A 14,023-nucleotide genomic window follows, 5' to 3' on the forward strand; every position below is an offset into this window, starting at 1 on the left:
TAACATCATGGTGCATACGATATGATATATCCTTCTTCATCAGGCAGTTTGTGAATAACAGGAACTGGCGTCTACATCACCACAGCAAGGCATTGATAAATTGTAAGATACCATAGTCTAACAATGATGTGGAGATGCCGGCATTGGACTGCTGAAGGAAGCTCATCCCTCTGAATTACTCCTGGCATTGTTCACTCCCCCAACCCTCCTGATGATGCTCATTCCCTGCACCACATAACAATGATCATCACTCTGCAACCTCCCCCCGCCCCCCCACCTTGTAAATGTTCACCCACTGCGCAGTCCCCACCTGCTGAAGGAGCAGCGCTCTGAAAGCTCGTGATTCCAGATAAACCTGTTGGACTTTAACCTGGTGTTGTGGGACGTCTTACTATAATCTAACAATGGATAACATTAAGGATGGCCTTAAATCACTTGTCAATGAATTCTGGAAGCAGAGTGAAACAAGAAAGTGTTCACCTCACAGTATCATGTTTACTCGAAGAATGTTGACGAAAACAAAAGATGTTGGGGACAATTTTCTGCGCATGCGCTGATCTGTCAGTGGGGAGATTGAGCACGCAAACTGCACACCCTCCCCCCACCCCACCAAATTGCTGGCCTCCCGATCGCCATCTTCCCCGACCAAACCCCATGATCGTCGGCCCCCATGACTTCTCCAATGGCTGGCTTACCCAACCGACACCCCCCCATGACCAGCCCCAATTGCCCTCCTCCTGCTTAACCCCACCGATCCCTAATGTAGAGTGCGCAGCAGGGTCCCCCACCACTACCGATCAGCCTCGTCCTCAGAAGGCCCCACTCCCTTGGCACTGCTGGGTGTCCACTGAGCAATGCCAGGGTGCCCAGTGGAACCCCACCCCTTGACCTCCCGGAGTGCATGGGGGTGCCTCAATGGTCTCCGTCCCCACCAACGGAGTGATCATGCCTGGTCCTTGTTGATGGAAACCAGCTTCAGTCCCTGCTGGTGGGAACCTCAGCTGGCTGGGGGGTGGGTGGAGAGGGAGCATGAACGAGCCTCAATGGTATCATCCAGGCTCACTCATGATATGGAAATTGGAATTTCCACATGGTAATCAGTCTCACACTAATTGCCGGCGTGAGGCTGATGACGTTCTAAAAAAAGGGCAATTTCTCAGCCTGCTGGCTACTTCAGTGCAGCAGGCCAGGAAAATTGCACCTGTTGCCCAGCATGTGTGCTTTTTGCTGGTTCAGCTTCTTTATGGGTTTTTAGATTCACTCCAGCATCTTTCATGGTAAAAGTGTAACTACTGTAGTGTGACAGTGATAGTTCTCCCCTTAATTGGGATCGTGCCATCTTACTGTCCTCTGTAAATTTCTACTGAGGGATTTAAAATATATACTCTCCAAATATTGATAGGTAGCTTAAATATCTACCTGGAACATTATTTAAATTGACAAGGTACTTGCTCCCTGTGTGGATGAGGAAAAGGACTGTAGGGAGGATAAGCTAACTGACCACTGCACTGTGGCACAGGCAGCCATTCAAGAGGGGGGAGTAAAAAGAAAAGTGGTAGTGGGAAGCGATTCTATAATTAGGGAGACAGATAGCATCCTTTGTAAGCAGGATAAAGAGTCCCGCATGGTATGTTGCCGACCTGGTGCCAGGGTAAGGGACATATCTAACCGGTTTGAAAGGATATTGAAGTGGGAGGGGGAGGGGGTGGATGGATCCAGTTGCTGTGGTCCATGTAGTGACAAACATGGGCAGGAATAGACAGGAGGACCTGTTTGGGGAATATCAGGAACTAGGAACCAAATTAAAGAACAGGTCCTCAAGGATTATAATCTCTGGATTATTACCCGAGCCACATGCGAATTGGCAAAGAGAGAAGGAGATTAGTGAGGTAAACACGTGGCTAAAGGAGTGGTGTGGGGAAGAGGGGTTCCATTTTTTGGGGAACTGGCATCAGTATTGCAACAAGAGAGAACTGTACTGATGGGATGGGCTCCACCTGAACTGATCTGGGACCAGGACCCTAGCGGAAAGGCTAAATAGGGAAGTCACAAGGACTTTAAACTAGTAAATGGGGGGTGGGGGGCAGGGGCAGAGCTCAGTAGAAGTTAGTAAAGTTTCCAGAACTAGTCGTAGAGTAGAGAGTATGGAAATTGGCAGGAATAAAACTTCAGGCACAACAGATAAAGGGACAACTATGGGAAGAAGGGCAGTCAACACAGCACTGAGGGTGCTGTACCTAAATGCGCGCAGTATCTGGAACAAGGTAAATGAGCTGGAAGCACACATTGTAATTGAAGGGTACGATGTTGTGGGCATCACAGAGACGTGGCTGCAAGGGGATCAGAGGCGGGATCTGAATATCCAAGAATATGTGTCCTATCAAAAGGACAGGCAGATGGGTAGAAGAGGCGGTGTTGCCTTGTTGGTAAGAAACAAAATTAATCATTAGTAATGGGGAAGGGATGGGTAGAATTGTGTGGGTAGAGCTGAGGAATCGCAAAGGGAAAAAGATCTCGATTGGAGTTATGTACTAGCAGTACTCAGGATCCTTGTTGGACCGAAAATAAATCAGGATATAGAAAAGGCAATATTACAGTAATCTGGGGGGATTTCAACATGCAAGATGGACTGGGAAAATCAAGTTGGTAGCAGACCCCAAGATAAAGAATTTGTGGAATGTCTATGGGATGTTTTTTTGGAGCAGCTTGTGCTGGAACCCACTGGGGAACAGGCACTTCTGGATTTGGTGATGTGTAATGAGGCAGACTTGATCAGGGAACTTAAGTTTAACCTTTGCTGTGCGTTTTCTTCACTACAGTAATAATAAAATGTAGGTGATTTGGACTCAGGTTTTAAATTGATCGAAAGCATCCGAGTCTGGAAATTAGAATATTGATTGCGAATAAGCATATTAAAAGCAAGAAGTGAAAATGCCAATCTGAGGCTGATTTATAGGCTCTTTAAATATTGGTGCTTAATTGTTGTTTACTGAAAGGGCTCTGATGTGTGCCACCATGAGGTTATAAGGCGAAACCTCAGGAATGCTAATTTTCAATGACCTTCTGCAAACGACAAAGACAAAATAAACACGCAGCTGAAACACAAGGACCTCAACTTGACAAGGTCAAGGTCACCGTAGCTCTATAAAGAGCTTATATATTGATACTGGAAGGAAACAACTCAGTGCTCCAGTAGGATTGTCCCATTGCTTTGTAATCAAAGTTCAATAGCCAAATGGCTTTCACAATGGCCCTGTTTTAGTTTTTGTTCAATTTATTAATACACAGGGTAATAGAATTTTGGCTATGGGAGAAGTAGTGACATTGGATTATTAGCTAGTGACATTACCGCAGAGGCCGAGGCTACTATTTTGGGACACTGTTCAAATCCTACCAGGGCAGCTGGTGGAATTTAAATTCAATGAATAAAAATTAAAGCCATTCTCAGAAATGATGATTATGAAACTATTGTCAATTGTTGTCAGAGTATTTTATGAAGGTTCTATAATTTCCTTGCTTTTGTACTCAATGGGTGGAATTTTACCATCTCGCCCACCACAGGAATTAAAACAGGCGGGACATGGACCATACAAAGGTCCATTGACCTCAGGTGGGATTTTCCGACCTTGGAGAGAGTCTGCAGATAATGCATTGGATTTATCAACTTTAGAGACATTAGCTTTATCAGCGGCAGAAAATGTCTCTCTAAAACCCAGGATCTCAAATGCCTAATTAACTGTTTTCTTAACTCTCCGTACCATCTTCAACAATTTGTGCACACATATCCCCAGGTATCTCTGCTCCTGCACCTCCTTTAAAATGGTAACCTTTATTTTATATTGCCTTTCTTCTTGCTTGCTATTGTGAAGCTTGAAATTGTGCCCTGCACACCCAAATCTATTGCCAGAATTTTACCACTGATGCGCGATTAAATCACTCGGGAGGTTAGATCGTACCCGGGAAATAAAGGCTTTTATTAGTAACAAGAATGGAGCATACTATATAACAATACAATCCCAGACTAAAGGGTCACCAGGCAGTGCAGTGACCTTTATACTCCTCCAGGTAGGCGGAGCCAACTGGAGTGTACCACAGAACAATATCAACAGGTAGAACACCCCAACCCTAACCCCAACAGTGACAACAGTAACATATCTACAAATACCCACAGTGCTGACCATCTATGGTTCAGTACCCATAGTGGTAACGATCTATGGTTCACCACAACCACTTCGCCTGCCCGAGGCTCATAAGATCCCGTCTGAGGCCAATAGAGAATGCTGTTCCTGTATTTCGATAAAATTCCGGCACGTCATTATTATAGATCAAGAAGCGCAGCAATCCAATGGTGAACCTTTGGATACCTCCTCCTGTCTGAAAAACAATTGTTTCTCGTCTCTCAGAGAAATTTGTTTGCTGTGGTCCTTTTTATTCCATGGGCTTCTCCTTTTTAGGCAGTCCCTTAGGTTCGAGGATGATCTGCTTTGACACTGGCTTGATAAATTCTAAGATGGCTGATAAATTCAGTGCATTATCTGCAGCCTCTACTGCATATGGTGCAGCTGGTGCTTGAAAGGTTGGGCAGATGGCTTGTTTGGAAGTTTGTATACTCCCTCCAATGCCTCAACTTTGCTTCTGCAGGTTTCCAATTAAGTAGCTCAATGTGTTTGGTGCATTCCCAAATGAGCCTTTGCCATTTTGGTCACTCACAAACTAAAGTTTCCCATGAGTCTGTGGGGCTTAAGTTCATCAGTGATGCATCGATGACCTCTCCAAAGAATTTCTGCCATCCTCCTGGGAGTCTGTTGCTATGAATGAGTTGAGCAATTGCTCCGGAGTCCGGTCTCAGATATACAAGCGACATTTCTGGCCCAGTGCAGCTGGTTTTGAGTGATTCGCAGCTCAAGCTAAACTTTGCTGAGAAACCTGTCATGTGGTGCTTTATAAAATGCCTTTTGAAAATCCCGGTACACCACATTATCCTCATTAACCATCCACGTTGCTTCAAAAAACTCAAATCAAATTCGTTAACCATGATTTTCCCTAAAGAAATCAGTGCTGGTTTTCTTTAATTAATCCACATTTAATTCTGTCCCAGATCATCATTTTTAGAAGTTTTCCCACCACTGAGGTTAAACTGCCTGGATGCATACGGTTTTGAGCCATTCCAGATGATCAGCCAGTATTGTAGCGCCAAGTCTGGTGTCAAGTTTGAAGTGGAGATGCCGGCGTTGGAGTGTCAAGTTTGAAGTCAGTTTTAAAGCCTTTAACTTCCATAGTGACTGACCCAAAAGTCTTGTTTGTGATCCCTTAGGAAATCTATATTCTCATTTCTTGCTTTATTCACAATTTCTTGAATTGTCAGCTTTTCATAGACATTCTCTTGCCTTCTTCCTTCAATTCTTTTTTAGATTTACAGAACTGCATCAAGTGTCCTGTCTTTCCACATTGGAAATACTCTGTACCTCCTGCCAGGCGATCTTGCTGCAGCATAAGCACCTCAAGATGTCTTTTGTAGTGTTTCCATTCCTTTTGCTCATTTTGGCAGGTTTTAGTGTGGGTGTGGATGCCACTTTTGGGCCTAACCACCAGAGTTATCCAAAGCCTTGGTATTTTGACAGATTATTGCCCGAATGTGCTCCCTAACTTTGACCTGTCACGTATATAGAACCACTTTGGGTTGAGGAATGCAATGAATGAAAAGTGGAATTTTTTCAAGGAACAAATACTGGATGTCCTTGATAGGTATGTTCCTGTCAGGCAGGGAGGAAATGGCCGAGTGAGGGAACCATGGTTCACAAAAGAGGTGGAATGTCTTGTGAAAAGGAAGAGGGAAGCTTATGTAGGGATGAGGAAACAAGGTTCAGATGGCTCGATTGAGGGTTACAAGTTAGCAAGGAATGAGCTGAAAAAGGGGCTTAGGAGAGCTAGGAGGGGACATGAGAAGTCCTTGGCGGGTCGGATCAAGGAAAACCCCAAGGCTTTTTACTCTTATGTGAGGAATAAAAGAATGACCAGGGTGAGGTTAGGGCCGGTCAAGGACAGTAGTGGGAACTTGTGTATGGAGTCAGTAGAGATAGGCGAGGTGATGAATGAATACTTTTCTTCAGTGTTCACCAAGGAGAGGGGCCATGTTTTTGAGGAAGAGAAGGTGTTACAGGCTAATAGGCTGGAGGAAATAGATGTTCGGAGGGAGGATGTCTTGGCAGTTTTGAATAAACTGAAGGTCGATAAGTCCCCTGGGCCTGATGAAATGTATCCTAGGATTCTTTGGGAGGCAAGGGATGAGATTGCAGAGCCTTTGGCGTTGATCTTTGGGTCCTCGCTGTCCACGGGGATGGTGCCAGAGGACTGGAGAATGGCGAATGTTGTTCCTCTGTTTAAGAAAGGGAATAGAAATGACCCTGGTAATTATAGACCGGTTAGTCTTACTTCGGTGGTTGGTAAATTGATGGAAAGGGTCCTTAGGGATGGGATTTACGACCATTTAGAAAGATGCGGATTAATCCGAGATAGTCAGCACGGATTCGTGAAGGGCAAGTCGTGCCTCACAAATTTGATAGAATTTTTTGAGGAGGTAACTAAGTGTGTTGATGAAGGTAGGGCAGTTGATGTCATATACATGGATTTTAGTAAGGCGTTTGATAAGGTCCCCCATGGTCGGCTTATGATGAAAGTGAGGAGGTGTGGGATAGAGGGAAAGTTGGCCGATTGGATAGGCAACTGGCTGTCTGACCGAAGACAGAGGGTGGTGGTCGATGGAAAATTTTCGGATTGGAGGCAGGTTGCTAGCGGTGTGCCGCAGGGATCAGTGCTTGGTCCTCTGCTCTTTGTGATTTTTATTAATGACTTAGAGGAGGGGGCTGAAGGGTGGATCAGTAAATTTGCTGATGACACCAAGATTGGTGGAGTAGTGGATGAGGTGGAGGGCTGTTGTAGGCTGCAAAGAGACATAGATAGGATGCAAAGCTGGGCTGAAAAATGGCAAATGGAGTTTAACCCTGATAAATGCGAGGTGATTCATTTTGGTAGGACAAATTTAAATGTGGATTACAGGGTCAAAGGTAGGGTTCTGAAGACTGTGGAGGAACAGAGAGATCTTGGGGTCCATATCCACAGATCTCTAAAGGTTGCCACTCAAGTGGATAGAGCTGTGAAGAAGGCCTGTAGTGTGTTAGCTTTTATTAACAGGGGGTTGGAGTTTAAGAGCCGTGGGGTTATGCTGCAACTGTACAGGACCTTGGTGAGACCACATTTGGAATATTGTGTGCAGTTCTGGTCACCTCACTATAGGAAGGATGTGGAAGCGCTGGAAGGAGTGCAGAGGAGATTTACCAGGATGCTGCCTGGTTTGGAGGGTAGGTCATATGAGGAAAGGTTGAGGGAGCTAGGGCTATTCTCTCTGGAGCGGAGGAGGCTGAGGGGAGACTTAATAGAGGTGTATAAAATGATGAAGGGGATAGATAGAGTGAACGTTCAAAGACTATTTCCTCGGGTGGATGGAGCTATTACAAGGGGGCATAACTATAGGGTTCGTGGTGGGAGATACAGGACGGATATCAGAGGTAGGTTCTTTACGCAGAGAGTGGTTGGGGTGTGGAATGGACTGCCTGCAGTGATAGTGGAGTCAGACACTTTAGAAACATTTAAGCGGTTATTGGACAGGCACATGGAGCACACCAGGATGATAGGGAGTGGGATAGCTTGATCTTGGTTTCAGATAAAGCTCGGCACAACATCGTGGGCCGAAGGGCCTGTTCTGTGCTGTACTGTTCTATGTTCTATGTTCTATGAATGCTTTTAGAACATTTTCAAAGTCTGAAAAGAGCTCCTCTCTGCCCTGTGTCAGGAGGACATCAGAAATAGGCGAACTAACCTGGCATGCAAACCCAACACTTCTCAATAGTGTTGGAAGTGTTTATTCCACAACTCCCAACGTTGGCTCCTCTGTGGACCTTGAAGATTTTTGAATGTCTGCGGAAAGGTCAGTGACTGCTCGACTGGCAGTTGGATTGCTACTGATTATCAGTTTGCTCTCATCAAGGGAAGTATTCTTATTCTTCCTTTCAAATCTTTCTTCCACCTTTTTCCTTCGGGAAAAAGATACAAAAGTCTGAGGTCACATACCAACCGACTCAGAGGTAGAGGTAAAGACTCAAGAACAGCTTCTTCCCTGTTGTGCTGTCAGACTTTTGAATGAACCTTGCATTAAGTTGATCTTTCTCTACACCCTAGCTATGACTGTAAGACTATATTCTGCACTCTCTCGTTTCCTTCTCTATGAATGGTATGCTTTGTCTGCATAGGCGCAAGAAACAATACCTTTCACTGAAAATACATGTGACAATAATAAATCAATAATCAAATCAAAGAATTTCTCTTCCAATTCCTCCTTGTAGATTTGTTATCAATGGCACCAAATCAGTGTTAGATTGATGTCTCTACCTCTGCTACCATGTTTTGTGGCTTACTTCATGGCCTAATTTATACTGGGAGGGGTTCCCTCTATGCATGAGGCCTTATGTTTGACTCGGGTAGATTTCTTCAAAATTATTGTATTTGCATGATAACCTCCTAGTTAAGTGCATCTCTCTTGTGTGTGGGCTATTCCATCGTCTCTTTAGGATCTCCAGCACATGACTCTGATGTCACTGTTACGTCATGATACACATCAACATCTCATGAGCACAACTATTAACCTACTAAGCTACAACAGGTACAGACAAAGCCCTAAGGCTGACCTGGAAATCTAATTGTCACTCAAACAACAACAAGAGTGATGTTCGGTGAGCATCCTGACAGAAATATCAAACTTTTTTTTGTTGTTCTCAAAGGAACGGGCAGCTTCTCTCTGGAAGGACCAGTTGGTAAGGTGGCTGTTTGGAACCCCCCAGCCGCTAATCTTCATTGTTTAATATCAGGTTAATTTAAAATAACATTTTTGGCCAGTCTGTGCCCACAAATAAATATCCTATTGGTTGCCTGAGGCTTGGCATTACCAAATTCAAAACATTGGACATAAGATGATCCAGTGCTGGAATAGACATGGACCCACTGAAAGTTGGACTGCCTGGCACAAAACCAGACGAATGGCCAACCTACCGAGTTCGCTACATTCCGCCTGCAGGATCTCATCCCCCTTTCTCCCTCTGCTGGCTACACATCCCCTGACCAGATTAATTCAATGGTTGAATAACTTTGTCATGTTCCCATGTTCCAAATTAATTGGTAATCTGCGTGATAATTTATCTGGGCCAATTACTTCTCATTGATTATCTTTTAAATTTTAGATAACTTTTCTTTGTGAACTTACATGCTTACTTTTAACATTTAGGGCCCTATTTTACCATTTTGATTCTAAGTGCTGGGCAGACTTGAAACTGAGTGTTTCAGATCCAACTTTTAGACCTCAGGTGCCCCCATACGCACTCTGCCTGCAAAAATATCAGCGATTCCGAATTGCGCTGTGGAAGACTGTGGGCGGGGCTTAACGCGCCAAAAACCCTGCAGCTCCGATCGGAGCCTCCAACTTCGCATGCGCAGAATAAAAATGACAGAATGCGGCTCCACTGCCACAGCGCTCCCGGGCCGGATAATGCCTCCCCCTGGCCCCCCCAGACATTGCCCCACCCCCACAATATTACTGACCCCCTTATATCCCCCTCCGCCACCCAAAACAATTGCGGGCCCCTCCCCCCCTTCCCCGTCACTGATCACAGGCAGAGTGGCAGTGGACTCCCCCTCCCCCTCACTGATCTCAGGCAGAGTGGCAGTGGACTCCCCCTCCCCCTCACTGATCTCAGGCAGAGTGGCAGTGGATCCCCCCTATCTCAAGCAGAGAGCTGTTGGACCCACCTTCTCCCCCCCCCAACTGATCTCAAGCCAGAGAGCCATTGGATGCTCGGTACTTACCTCCTCAACTGGAACGCCCGAATCGGACTTTTGTGGAGCATGTCTGTTTCGCGCCGATTCTGGATGGGTGAATGTGATGGTAAAAGAGGGAAGTGGCGGTAAGGTTGGGCGTGCAGCCCATTAAGTCAATTTAAATGCACGCAAATGCATTTAAATGGCCATCACATCCATTTCGGGTGCAGTTCCTGATCGTGCCATTAATCGGGCGGATCGCGCTACTTGCCTCACGCCTGACTTTACCAAGTTTCCGCACCCGAAAAGGAGCACAACCCGATGGTAAACTATCAGCTATCAGCTCATGGAACAGGCCAAGTGCAGAATGAAGTTCTCACTTCTCCAGCTGAGGAATACACCTTACCCCTTGTTACACCAAAGTTCTTTATTCCATTGACCATGTGAATGGTTTCAGATTGAAGTTGAAATTTTCATGCAGTTTGCATAAAACTTTATTGTTGTGGAATTCTGCCCAAAGATACTGGGCTGAGACTGTTAAACTCATTTTATATTGAGCTGTTACTGTTGGCAAAGAGGTAGAATTATCACCCTTTCAGCCCGGGCCTCATTCACATCTTGGTCACAGATGATCAGGCTGTGTGCTAACACCCATCATCTGGTCAACATTCTAACCTCTTTACATTTAGTTGATATACGTTTTAGGGGACAGTTACCCCCTGGTTCATTCGCCAAGGCAATGCTTCGACTAATCGGAGTCGACCTGCCTCGTTTGAATTTGAACAAAGCTCAGTAGCTAACTGTCCCATGCTGCATTCCTCATGGCAACACCTCCACCAATCAGAGTTCACTTGCCAACCAATCGGCACTCTCTTCTTTTGCAGTAAAAACTGTTATTCTCCCATTAGGGTTGGAAAATTCTTGCAAGCTATCCTGATGAGTGCAAAGTGAAAATGTTTTGGTAGCATGTCTCTTTTTTCAGCAATATAGGTTTTGTGTCTATCGCATCATAATAACCAGTCATCATTAAAACTTTAGACAATAATATAGCTGAGGAGGACACTACATGAATATAGCTGAGGACAGGACACTACATGAATATAGCTGAGGAGGACACTGGGTTGCAAGGGAGTAGAATAGACAGTATTACAGTTGATAAGGAGGATGTGCAGGATATTCTGGAGGGTCTGAAAATAGATAAATCCCCTGGTCCGGATGGGATTTATCCAAGGATTCTCTGGGAGGCAAGAGAAGTGATTGCAGAGCCTCTGGCTCTGATCTTCAGGTCGTCGTTGGCCTCTGGTATAGTACCAGAAGATTGGAGGTTAGCGAATGTTGTCCCATTGTTTAAGAAGGGGAACAGAGACTTCCCCGGGAATTATAGACCGGTGAGTCTCACTTCTGTTGTCGGCAAGATGTTGGAAAAAATTATAAGGGATAGGATTTATAGTTATTTGGAGAGTAATGAATTGATAGGTGATAGTCAGCATGGTTTTGTGGCAGGTAGGTCGTGCCTTACTAACCTTATTGAGTTTTTTGAGAAAGTGACCAAGGAGGTGGATGGGGGCAAGGCAGTGGACGTGGTATATATGGATTTTAGTAAGGCGTTTGATAAGGTTCACCATGGTAGGCTTCTGCAGAAAATGCAGATGTATGGGATTGGGGGTGATCTAGGAAATTGGATCAGGAATTGGCTAGCGGATAGGAAACAGAGGGTGGTGGTTGATAGTAAATATTCATCATGGAGTGCGGTTACAAGTGGTGTACCTCAGGGATCTGTTTTGGGGCCACTGCTGTTTGTAATATTTATTAATGATCTGGATGAGGGTATAGTTGGGTGGATTAGCAAATTTGCTGATGACACCAAAGTCGGTGGTGTGGTAGACAGTGAGGAAGGGTGTCGTAGTTTGCAGGAAGACTTAGACAGGTTGCAAAGTTGGGCCGAGAGGTGGCGGATGGAGTTTAATGCGGAGAAGTGTGAGGTAATTCACTTTGGTAGGAATAACAGATGTGTTGAGTATAGGGCTAACGGGAGGACTTTGAATAGTGTGGAGGAGCAGAGGGATCTAGGTGTATGTGTGCATAGATCCCTGAAAGTTGGGAATCAAGTAGATAAGGTTGTTAAGAAGGCATATGGTGTCTTGGCGTTTATTGGTAGGGGGATTGAATTTAGGAGTCGTAGCGTTATGTTGCAACTGTACACAACTCTGGTGCGGCCGCACTTGGAGTACTGTGTGCAGTTCTGGTCCCCACATTACAGGAAGGATGTGGAGGCTTTGGAGAGGGTGCAGAGGAGGTTTACCAGGATGTTGCCTGGTATGGAGGGGAGATCCTATGAGGAGAGGCTGAGGGATTTGGGATTGTTTTCGCTGGAAAGGCGGCGGCTAAGAGGGGATCTTATTGAAACATATAAGATGATTAGAGGTTTAGATAGGGTGGATAGTGATAGCCTTTTTCCTCTGATGGAGAAATCCAGCACGAGGGGGCATGGCTTTAAATTGAGGGGGGGTAGTTATAGAACCGATGTCAGGGGTAGGTTCTTTACCCAGAGGGTGGTGAGGGATTGGAATGCCCTGCCAGCATCAGTAGTAAATGCGCCTAGTTTGGGGGCGTTTAAGAGATCCGTAGATAGGTTCATGGACGAAAAGAAATTGGTTTAGGTTGGAGGGTCACAGTTTTTTTTTTTTAACTGGTCGGTGCAACATCGTGGGCCGAAGGGCCTGTTCTGCGCTGTAATGTTCTATGTTCTAATATTAAAACATAAAACAATGCAGAAGCAAAGTTTTCTTTGATTTTATGGAACTTGCAATCTCATATGGAGCTCCTTGGAAGTATATAGCTGGAATTCACACACTCGAGATAATTCCAACCAGTAGAATGGGAGACATACAAGCAAATTCTCAATCCATTCACCCAGAAGGTGAAGATCTGCACTGGTGGGCAGGGGGAAAGGCAGGAGGGTGGCTGTAGTGGTGAACTTGTAAGGCAACCTCTATTTAGAAACATACATATAAAATAGAAGTAGGAGTAGGCCATTCAGCCCTTAAAAACTGCTCTGCCATTCATTATGATCATTAAATTCAATACCCTGATCTCGCCGTCCCCCCATATCCCTTGGTCTCTTTTGCTCCAAGAGCTCTATCTAATTCATTCTTTAAATCATACAACATTTTGGCCTCAACTACTTGGTGGTTGTGAATTCCACAGATTCACCAGTCTCTGGGTGAAGAAATTTCTCCTCACCCCAGCCCTGAAAGGTTTACCCTTATCCTCAAATTATTTCCCCTACTTCTGGACTCCTCCACCATTGGGAAGATTTTTTCTGAATCTACCCTGTCTAACACTGTTAGAATTTTATAAGTTTCTATGAGATCCCTTCTCACTCTTCTAAACTCCAATGAATATAATCCTAACCGACTTAGTCTCTCTTCATATGACAGACGTGCCATCCTAGGAATCAGCCTGGTAAACCTTTGCTGCATTCCCTCTATAGCAGGGGCATCCTTCCTCAGATAAGACCAAAACGGCACACAATGCTCCAGGTATGGTCTCACTAATGCCCTATACAATTGCAGTCAAACATCCCTATTCCTATATTCAAATGCTCTCGCTATGAAGGCCAACATACCATTTACCTTCTTGACTCCTGCTGTACCTGTGCACTTACTTTCAGTGACTGATACACGAGACACCAATGCCTCACTGAGTATCCACCTGTCTCAATTCACACCCATTCAAATAATAACCTGCTTTCTTATTTTTGCTACGGAAGTGGATAGCATCACATATATTCACATTATACTGTATCTGCCATGCATATGCCCAGTCACTGATTCTGTCCAAATCATGCTGAAGCATCTCTGCATCCTGCTCACAGCTCACCCTACCACCCAACGTTGTATCATAAATTTAATGACTTATCATAATACATAATTAGTACATCTGGTGAAATATTGAGTATCTCTCATTACATCATTGACAACTGTAAATTCAAAGTAGTTTGATTCTGTCCATGGACCTAATGAGGCTCATTGGCTCACCATTGCTGGGAAGATGGACAGCTTTGCTAATATTTGACCAGCTGTCAGAAAGATGTTTTCAATTTATCTGCTAGCTTCTCTAGATGCACCCGAGCTGTGCATTGCTCAACGCAGGGATA

This window comes from Mustelus asterias, unplaced genomic scaffold, assembly GCF_964213995.1.
Source record: "Mustelus asterias unplaced genomic scaffold, sMusAst1.hap1.1 HAP1_SCAFFOLD_681, whole genome shotgun sequence".
Taxonomy (NCBI): Eukaryota; Metazoa; Chordata; class Chondrichthyes; order Carcharhiniformes; family Triakidae; genus Mustelus; species Mustelus asterias.